The following is a 10,703-nucleotide window of genomic DNA, read 5'->3' as shown; positions in this document are numbered from 1 at the left end:
TTTCAGGGACAGCGTCGGCTCTGGCAGTCACTGTGGTGGCCACATTCCTGGGGCTGGGCAGAGACACAGATGGCGCTGGCAGGTCAGAATGTAACCTTCCTGCATTTCCTCATTTCGCCCTGGGCTCAATCAATGACTTTTCAACCATTCCCTCCCTCATCATGTATCTACAAATGATCATGTGCATATACAAGCATGCACACAGGCACACACATTTTGCTCTTGATCCAGGTGATTTCCAAGGCTGCTGGTCAACCCTGGTGCTCATTTCCTGAAATGGCGGCTCACTCCGTGCTTCACCTTGTAAATTTTAAGCATTTTCCCTGGTTCTGCTCTGCTACTTCAGGAGGCAGAGAACCTCTAAGCAGCCTGGAATCTCACCTTTCCAACATCATTTCCAGGCAAGATTCACGGAGGACATCTGTGTCCTACAGGAAGTCTAAATTCTTATTCTGCAGATACCTCTCATTTATTTCAGGATTCTGTTTTCCCTTTCTTGTGAAATATTTTATTCCATGTATCTTTCTCTTAGTCTCACCTTTTCTTCAAACCAAGTTACGAGAGGGACTCCGCTATTTATGGTTGACCTTATCCTGCATTTTGTAAGGTATGCTAAAGGATTTTCTTGCCACTCCTGCCACTGGGTTTTAAAATTAATTTTAAAAGGGAGCGAAATTTCTGAGGTTGTCCTTCCTTGAAGGACATTTTTTTATTCTCTCTGCAGAATGTGCACTGGGAATTGATTGGTCTATAGAAAAAAATTCTTTTGGGGCCTTTGTTTTATTTTCTGGATTGCTTGGGGGATGGGTGACCTGGTAACACAACTAAGCAAAGGAAGTCCTCACTCTCTGAGCTCAATTTACCACATAATCAATGTGAACAGTCGGCATTCTGAAATGCTAACAACCACGTCTACAAAAATATCCTTCTGCCTCAGGCCAGGCCTGTTCACCTGGAAGGCTCCTCTTCTTCAGTGTCTAGCATCTTGCTCTCAACGGCAGTACTTGGTCCCTCCGTGGTTAAAAAGAACACACACAAGGAGAAGTGGGCCTTCCAGAAATGTTCCTTTTATTGCTGTCTAAAACTGAAGCTCTCCCTTGAGAAGAGGACAAAAGGAAGGAGAGTATGTAGTGATGTGTGAAAACGACTTCGAGTTTGGTACCCATGTTTCCTCCACCTCTCCGGTGGTGAGTCTGGAGTCAGATGGGTGAAGGAAGTAGTCAGAGGAGAGGAGACAGGTATGGAAACACCTGCCGTGGGAGAAACACTTCACTAGGTCTCTGCTCCATAGAGAGCAGATACTAAACTCCCTGAGAGAGGCAGGAAGTGGAAATGGAGAGTTCTGCTATTTTCAGATTTCTTTTTTTTGTTGTTTTTTTGTTTTTGAGCTTGGGCCGAGGGGCCTGGAGGCGTTTATTTCTTGACTGGTCCAGAGTGGGGGGCGGGCTCGCTACAGGGCCACCTCGGGGGCCACCTCGCCGGGCCCCAGGCCTCTGGCCATGTCCGCCTCCTTCTGCTCCCGTCTCTTCTTCCGCTGGAGCAGCCGCCGCTCCCGCTCAAACTCCTTCATGCGCTTCACATAGTCGAGGTGCTCGCAGTAGTCCCAGTCGTGCTGCTCGTGCTTGCAGGCCAGGAAGTTGGGGAAGTTGTCGCGCTTGCACTTGAGAAACCGGATGAGGTAGTGCGCGCAGTAGTCCCGTTGCTGGAGCACCAGCTGGGCGTCGTTCATCTCCTGCTGAGTGGCCACCATCTCGCGTTCCTTGCGCTCGGGGAAGCCGTAGTCGGGCGGGAAGGTGGGTGTCCGCAGGGGATCAGGCTCCACCGATGCATCGCCCAGGTATCTCTGGGCCAGGTGAGCCCCCATGGCTGCTGTCACCGCAGGTTTCAGCGGCAGCCGGGGTCACCTAATTCCTACTCGGAAGCATTCCCCTATTTTCAGATTTCTGTTGGGGCCTTTCCATGCTGAAACCAAAACATAGGATATATGACATAGACGCTCTGGGTTCATTCTAAAGAGGTGGCAGGACTGTTTACTCATGGAAATCTGACAGGGTTAACTGTGAATCATGTTGATGCTGGTTTAAGGTGGAGATGGTTTTGTGCCATCTCCCTTGCTCTGTTTCCCTCACATCTGTCTCCCATTGTTATCTTCCTGATTTCACATTTGTCAGTCAGGGTGTGGGAGAAGGGTGGGGAAGCAGTTGTTTCCAATTACTACCAACCATAAGCACACAATGGAGAAGGCAATGGCACCCCACTCCAGTACTCTTGCCTGGGAAACCCCACGGACGGAGGAGCCTGGTAGGCTGCAGCCCATGGGGTCGCGAAGAGTCATGCACTGAAGAAGGAAATGGCAACCCACTCCAATATTCTTGCCTGGAGAATCCCAGAGATGGAGGAGCCTGGTGGGCTGCCATCTATGGGGTCGCACAGAGTCGGACACGACTGAAGCGACTTAGCAGCAGCAGCAGCATAAGTACACAAAACTGAATGCAGACCACTTCAGTCACTGAGCACTGATTTTATCTAATTATATTGTTGGGTAGAACTTATATATAGGGCCATTCCAGAATGGGAGCCAAGATACCCATCATTCAAAGTAACCCCCAGAAAGCCACCACTAGAAATATATGTGAGTATCAATTATATTCTTTTTTCTTTTTTTTAATTGAAGTATAGTTGATTTGGGCTTTCCTGGTGGCTCAGATGGTAAAGAATCCACCTGCAATGCAGGAGACCTGGGCTTGATCCCTGGGTTGGGAAGATTCCCTGGAGGAGGGCATGGCAACCCACCCAGTATTCTTGCCTGGAAAATCCCCAAGAATAGAGGAGCCTATACAGTCCATGGGGTCACAAAGAGTCGGACACAACTGAGTGACTAAGCACAGCACAGCACAGCATAGTTGATTTACAGTGTTGTGTTTCTGGTGTACAGCAAAGTGATTTAGTTTTATTTAGATTTATATATATATATATACATATTCTTTTCCATTGTAAGATATTGAATATAGTTCCCTGTGCTATACAGTTTACCTATTTTATACATAATAGTTTGTATCTGCTAATCTCAAACTCCTAACTTATTCTCTCCCCCTTGAGTGTCTTTTTAAAAACAAATGAACTTTAAAAAAAAAAAGCCTTTCAATTAGTAGGAATTCAACTAACTAGAACTCTTACTTAGGATTGCAAGCTATAAAGAAAAGAAAGAAACAAAAGGATTTTTTTAAAGATGAAAATAATAGCTATTTATTGTGTCATTTCCATGTGCCAGTGAGTTATTTTTCTATAATACGTACACCAACCCTAGGGAAACTCTTGGTGCTAAAGAGGTAAGTAACCTAGTCAAGATCAAACCACCATTTGCAATGGCAGAATCAAAATTCAACCCCAGGTTTTATGCTCTAATCTGCTATGCTGTATTTATCTCAGTTTTGTTATTTTTTTATTTTGTTTTTTTTTTTTAAGTCCTAAGTCATGTTGTAGGTAAGAATTTTACACTTGCTAGGGTAATCATTAATGCTGTTCACCAAATATTTTCAGATTTCCACCTTTGAGACACAGAAAAGAAAAACTCCTTCAGGGCTGGGGCAATGGAATGACCCAGAGGGATGGGATGGGGAGGGAGATGGGAGGGGGGTTCAGGATGGGGAACACATGTAAACCCATGGCTGATTCATGTCAATGTATGGCAAAAACTACTACAATATTGTAAAGTAATTAGCCCCCAACTAAAATAAATAAATTTATTTTAAAGAAAAAAGAAAAACACTTGGTAGCTCAGACGGTAAAGAGTTTGCCTGCAGTTCCAAAGACCCAGGTTCGAGCCCTGGATCGGGAAGATCCCCTGGAGAAGGAAATGGCAATTCCCTCAAAAATACTCCAGTATTCTTGCCTGGAGAATCCCATGGACGGAGGAGCCTGGCAGGCTACAGTCCATGGGGTCACAAAGAGTTGGACACGACTGAGTTACTTCAATGTCTTTTCTTTCCTGGCACCTCCTGTTTGGGTGGGGCCCTGTGATTGATTTAGGCCATTGAGTTGTGAGAGGAAGAAATAGAAGTAATGTGTGTCACCTGTGGATGAAGGCACTTAATCATTGATGGGAGACCTCCCAGAGCTCTCTTCCCTTCCCTGAATGGCCATGTTCGAGCTCCAACAGCACAGGTCCTGAGGTGAGGACCCAGCTGACCAAAAGTCAATGTGTTGTGTGTGCCTGAAATTTGGAGGTCATTTGATGCTGCAACATAATCTAGCCTACCCTGACTGATACAGTCACAACCTAGGGAGTACAAAGATGTATCTTTATTTCCCTTTAACTGAACTTAGTAAGTCCTCACTTCTACCAATATAAAAAAAAAAATCAAGTCTTGTCCGTTCAATCCACTCTTCAATGTAATGCTCAGCTATGTTTCAAGGAAGAACTACTTGGTCAGTTCTAGGTTCTGTCCATTGTTTTCCTTGCCCAATGGGGACTGGGGGCAGTAAATCTAAGTTTTGAGTAATGGAGAGAGTAAGAAGTATAGTTACAGTTCCCACAGCAAGAGGTACAGGACGAGACCTTTGTTCTAAGGCTGTCTTCTTATCTGCAGGCCATCACAGCTATGTAACTTTCCTCTTGACCTTTGTGGTAGATGTCAAGCACTGTCATGACCACCGAATACTAAATAGACCACTTTGCCCCCTCCTCATCTCAACCAAAGACCTCTGGGGTCTACTAACCCTCTTGTAATATTTCTTGTCCCTCCACACAAATCTTTGGTCCTCAAGACCTTGAAGGTGCTGTGAAGTAGTCCCCAAGTAATTCATTCATTTACAGGGACCACTGCTGGCACCATGCCTCATGGCAGGGGCGGGGAGGTTGTTTCATAAGAGTCAGGCTATCCCCCTCGGCTACATCTTTCTGAGCAAGGTATAAGTGCCTACCTATCTCAGGCCCCATCCCCCTCAACTCTCTGAGATTTCTATCAGTCTTGTTCTACACCCAGCTTCTGAGATTAAACCCAAGGAGAAGGAAGTGGGGTTAGTGGTCAGAGCTCTGAACCTTCTCACAAGGACGCTCAACAATGTTGCCCTCTCTTGCTCTCCTTTCCCAATTCTCCCGTCCCTCCTCCTTTGGGATAGAAAACTATCTCTTCTGTCAGTGCTATTCAGAGTGCTGGTTTGCAATAAAAAAAAGGACATTATGCCAGCTCATAAATCCACACATTGCTTCCTTCATAAAGACAGTCTGGCTACCAAAAGCAAAAGTGTCAACTGAACTAAACAGTGTTCATTGTAATAAAGTTGATTTACATCCTGTTATGAGCTCCTTATCTCAGTAATAAACAGTTCTTGGGAGGCAGTCTATTTTGCTGTGCATTCCTTCTTATTCTGTGATTTGTGGATAAATGTTATGCCCAGTTTCCTTCCGGAGTTGGCTTTTGATGTTCAAAGCCAGCTTTTGGAATTTGAAAAACTTTCCACTCTCTGGAACCTAGTCTTTCAAGATTATTATTTCAGCTATGAGTTTAAAACAACACCATTCAACCATCCAATTGATGTCTTTGTTCCATCCTATATCTGCCCTCATCCTGAGAATAACTTTTTAAAAATCATTGCTGAGAGACTGCTGGTGAAAAGCTAATTTTTCTAACTCGGGCTGTTGAACTTTTTAACTATATTTCCTCTTTTCCCCATGAGTTTTAAAGTAAATACTTACTCTATAAATGAGAATTCATTCTCTGAGTATTCAGATTAATCAAAATTTGCCTAGTATTTTTAACTGTTAGTCATTTTTAAAAATTTTTATTGAACTATAGTTGATTAACAATGTTGTGTTAGTTTCAGGTATACAGCAAAGTGATTCCATTATACACACACATATATACATATTTTTTTTCAGATTCTTTTCCACTGCAGGTTATTACAATATACTGAGTATCGTTCCCTATGCTATGATGTAGGTCCTTTTGGGTTATCTATTTTATGTATAGTAGTATATATATTTTGGTCTCAATCTCCTAATTTATCCCTCCCCCCATCCCCCTTTAGACCCGTTAGTCATTTTGAATCTGTTCTCTTCTAACAACATACATAGTCAGAAAGTTGTCTGACTTACATGATGTTTACTAAAAATGTGTAATGATATGAGTAAGTGCTTCTGATGACATGGACAGAAAAAAAGAGGATTACAATATTGAGTTTCAGTGTGACAATAACTTCAAAAATAGCCCCCCAAAGACTAGCTAAAACCAATAGAAATATATATGCCTATTCATATTTGTAATTTATATAGTATTCTTTAATAGAGAAAATAATTTTGTTTTATTTTTAAGAGATTCAATTTCCCAACTGACTTATAACTTGAACAATATTTACTCATAGTTTTATGTTTTGCCTTACATTGTTCTTTAGATGATTTATCTCCTCAACTTCTTTTATAAGTATCTTTTCTGCATATTTGAATAAACTTTGAAGGTCATTAAATTCTTCTATTGTGGTACATTATCATCATCAACCCATTTAAGACCCACTGAAGACCTGTCTCCTTATACCTGAGTGTCATTCCAACCCAGCTCCCAGATACCCATATTTGCCACATGTCTAGGAATATGTGTGTATACCCATATGCTGCATATACAATGCTAGTCTCTGTGTAAATGTGCTTCCACTGCAATTCTGTGCTATGCAGTCTCTTAATTTGCTCATCCAATACAGTGTTTTGAAGATTTATCCCATTATTAAACACATCTTTAAAAAAAATTTTTATTGAAGTATGGTTGATTTACCATGTTGTGTTAATTTCTGCTATACAGCAAAGTGATTTAGTTATACATGTATACATTCTTTTTCATATTCTTTTTCATTAAGGTCTATCACAGGGTACTGAATATAGTTCCCTGTGCTATACAATAGGATCTTCGATCACCATTATCTAATCCAGAACACCTTCATCACTCCCAAAGAAACTCTAGACCTACTATATAGTACAGGTACCTCAATACTCTGTAATGGTCTATGGGAAAAAATCTAAAAAAGAGTAGATATATGTATACATATAACTGATTCACTTTGCTGTACACCTGAAACTAACACAATATTGTAAATCAACTATACATAAATAAAAAAATTTTTAAAGGACTTCCTTGGTGGTACAGTGGATAAGAATTTGCCTTCCAATGCAGGGAGTGACAGTTCCATCCCTGGGTGGGGAGCTAAGTAAGGTCCCATATGCCTCATGGTGAAAAACTCATGAGATAACATGGGTTATTGTAACAAATTCAATAAAGCCTTAAAAAAAATTGGGCATCTCAGCAAGAGAAAGGGGAAAAGGAGAGAAAAGATTTGAGAGAGAATAGAAAATTTCTGTATTTTTCTACTGTTTCAGAAAACTAGAATGCTCTGCCAACCAGAAATGCTTCTCCCCATTTTTCCTGTGCCCACACATCTAGATCTGAATATTTTCATAAGCCCTGAAAACTCAGCACACATATGGCCAGTGTTGAACAAAGAACAATGAATAAATGAAGGTCAACCCGTTGTTCTTTCCCTTTGCTTTCTGGCTCTCTAACTTGCCCAGCTCCCACCTTGGCCATTGTGGTCTTCCTCTGTACGATTCGGGTAGCTGAGTAGGCAGCAGTGGAGAGGGCTGCAGAAGAGGTCAGCAGTGAAGCTTAATTACAAGTCAACATCATTTCTCTGGGACTGTTGTGGGAAGGAAGTGCAGTTAAGATCAGTGAAAGTGCTCAGAGGACCTTGGAAGACAGCCCCTTGGCCAATATAGGGTAGGCTTTTATTGTCACTGCTATTAGTAAAACAGATGTTCTCAAAGAATGAGACAGGACTTGTGACAGGACTTGGAAAATTGCTGTCTCTTTATTGGCTGCTGAAGCCAAATAAAAATCAAATTAAAGTTTAATTCACCTCATTATTTTCTTCATGGCAGCTCTCCTTGGCCAGCCTTGAGGCAGAGCCAACTATTTCCTCCTCCATGGCATAAATCACATGCAGCCAGAAGCTCCTAGAGTTCAGCCGCTCCTTTTCCCTCACCCAGAGTACCACGTGGGTGGTATTTTTTAATACGTATATTTTACTGACGTATAGTTGACTTACAACATTTCAGGTGCACAGCAAGGTGATTCAGTTACACAAATACACATATAGTATTTTTGAAATTATTTTCCATCATATTTTATTACAAGATATTGACTATAGTTCGCTATGGAATACAGCAACCTTTGTTGCTTGTTGCATATCTTGTTGCATATTTTTTAGTTAGAAATCTAGCCTTTTATTCATACTAAGTCAAACAAGTGGAATCAAAACGCCACAATTCTTTTAGTTAGGCAAAAACTCAGAAGTTTCCCAAAATATATATATTATACACATATATAAATATGTATAGTATACATATTATATCTATGGCAAATAGATGGGGAAACAATGGAAACAGTGACATAATTTATTTTCTTAAGCTCCAAAATCACTGCTGATGGTGACTGCAGCCATGAAATTAAAAGACACTTGCTCCTTGGAAGAAAAGCATTGACAAACCCAGTGTATTAAAAAGCAGAGACATTACTTTACCAAAAAGGTCCATACATTCCACGCTATGGTTTTTCCAGTAGTCATGTATGGATGTGAGGGTTGGACCATAAAGAAGGCTGAGCATTGAAGAATTTATGCCTTTGAACTGTGGTGTTGGAGAAGACTCTTGAGAGTCCCTTGGACTGCAAGGAGATCAAACCAGTCAATCCTAAAAGAAATCAACCCTGAATATTCATTGGAAGGACTGATGTTGAAGCTGAAACTCCAATACTTTGGCCACCTGATGCAAAGAGCTAACTCACTGGAAAAGATCCTGATGTTAGTAAAGATTGAAGGCAGGAGGAGAAGGGGACAACAGAGGACAAGATTGTTGAATGACATCACTGACTCAGTGGACGTGAGTTTGAGCAAGTTCTGGGAGATGGTGAAGGACAGGGAGGCCTGGCGTCCTGCAGTCCATGGGGTCACAAACAGTCGGACATAACTGAGTGACTGAACAGCAGCAATACAAAAGCTTTTCTACACACTTGATAAAAACTTGAGAAAGAACATCAAAGAAAAGAAGAGATGGAGAAATTGGAAAACATAAACTAAAATGAAATGGGAGCACTGAATATGAAATAGAAAAAGTGAAGCAAACTAGATAAAAGTAAAGGATCATCATATAGTGGCTGCTCATTAGAAACATAGCTCTGGAGCAAAAAAGCTCTGGAGCAAAAAAGCAATACCCGAGCATTTGTATTTTCAAAAAATTTCAAGATAATTCTGATATGCATCTGGATTTTAAAAAGTGATTACAGGTCTTTCTATTAGATCCTAATTTTGGTGATATAGAGTTGTATTATTTTTCTGTTGACCAATCATGATACAATGGAATCAAGTTGAGTAGTAGTTACATGATCACAATAGTAAAAAATGTTTATCAGTTTTCACAATCAATAGCCAAGCAAAAAATAACACACAATTACAATTGCAAGCCATAATGGGAACATAATTAACTTAACAATATAAAATAATTGCATACGGTTTGGGGGTAAAGCAGAGTGATGTAGTAAGTGGAAGTGCATACATGCACATGTTTTCATCCACCCAGCCAATCTATGTCTTTTGGTTGGTGCATTTAATCCATTTATATTTAAGGTAATTATCGATATGTATGATCCTATTACCATTTTCTTAATTGTTTTGGGTTTATTTTCTGTAGGTAGGGCTTCTTTCCGTCTCTTGTGTTTCCTGCCTAGAGAAGTTCCTTTAGCATTTGTTGTAAAGCTGGTTTGGTGGTGCTGAATTAACTTTTGCTTGTCTGTAAAGCTTTTGATTTCTCCATCAAATCTGAAGGGGAGTCTTGCTGGGTAGAGTCTTCTTGGTTGTAGTTTCTCCCCTTTCATCACTTTAAATATGTCATGCCATTCTCTTCTGACTTGTAGAGTTTCTGTTGAGAAATCAGCTGATAGCCTGATGGCCATTCTCTTGTATGCTGTTTGTCACTTTATCCTTCCTGCTTTTAACACTTTACCTCTGTCTTTATTTTTGTCAGTTTGATTGCTCTGTCTCGGTGCTTGGGTTCATCCTGCCTGGGACTCTCTGCTTCCTGAACTTGGTTAACTATTTCCTCTCCCATGTTCTGTAAGTTTTCCGCTATTATGTCTTCAAATTTTTTCTTAGGTCCTTTCTCTCTGTCTTCTCTTCCTGGTACTGTTACAATGTGAATGTTGGTGCATTTAGTATTGTTCCAGAGATCTCTCAGGGTGTCTTCATTTCTTTTCATTCTTCTTTCTATATTCTGTTCTGTGGCAGTGATTTCCACCATTCTGTCCTCCAGGTCATTTATCTGTTCTTCTGCCTCGGTTATTCTGCTTTGGATTCCTTCTAGTGTATTACTGATCTGTATTTGTTCTTTAGTTCTTTCAGGTCTTTGGTAAACATTTCTTGCATCTTCTCAATCTTTGCATCTATTCTTTTCCTGAGATCTTGGATCATCTTTACTCTCATTATTCTGAATTCTTTTTCTGGAACGTTGCCAATCTCCACTTCCTTTACTTGTTTTTCTGGGGTTTTACCTTGTCCCTTCATCAGGGACATAATTTTCTGCTTTTTCATTGTGATTAGCTTTCTGTAATATGGTTTTTGTTATAGCTGCTGTGGGATTGTGGTTCTTCTTGCTTCTTCTGTTTGCC

At 40.8% G+C, this 10,703-nt stretch overlaps 1 pseudogene across 1 annotated transcript; it reads right to left on the bottom strand.

Annotated features, from left to right (window-relative positions):
- Positions 1 to 1,356: 1,356 nt before the first annotated feature.
- Positions 1,357 to 1,926, bottom strand: LOC145504821 (NADH dehydrogenase [ubiquinone] 1 beta subcomplex subunit 7 pseudogene; annotated as a pseudogene). The gene has a single exon (XR_014052538.1). The product of XR_014052538.1 is annotated as an NADH dehydrogenase [ubiquinone] 1 beta subcomplex subunit 7 pseudogene (transcript).
- Between the last annotated feature and the right edge of the window lie 8,777 nt (positions 1,927 to 10,703).

Source organism: Giraffa tippelskirchi, chromosome 5, assembly GCF_054371585.1.
Source record: "Giraffa tippelskirchi isolate mGirTip1 chromosome 5, T2T-mGirTip1v1.2.pri, whole genome shotgun sequence".
Taxonomy (NCBI): Eukaryota; Metazoa; Chordata; class Mammalia; order Artiodactyla; family Giraffidae; genus Giraffa; species Giraffa tippelskirchi.
Note: the sequence above shows the minus strand (reverse complement) of the source record. Positions and strands in the feature narration are given on the sequence as shown.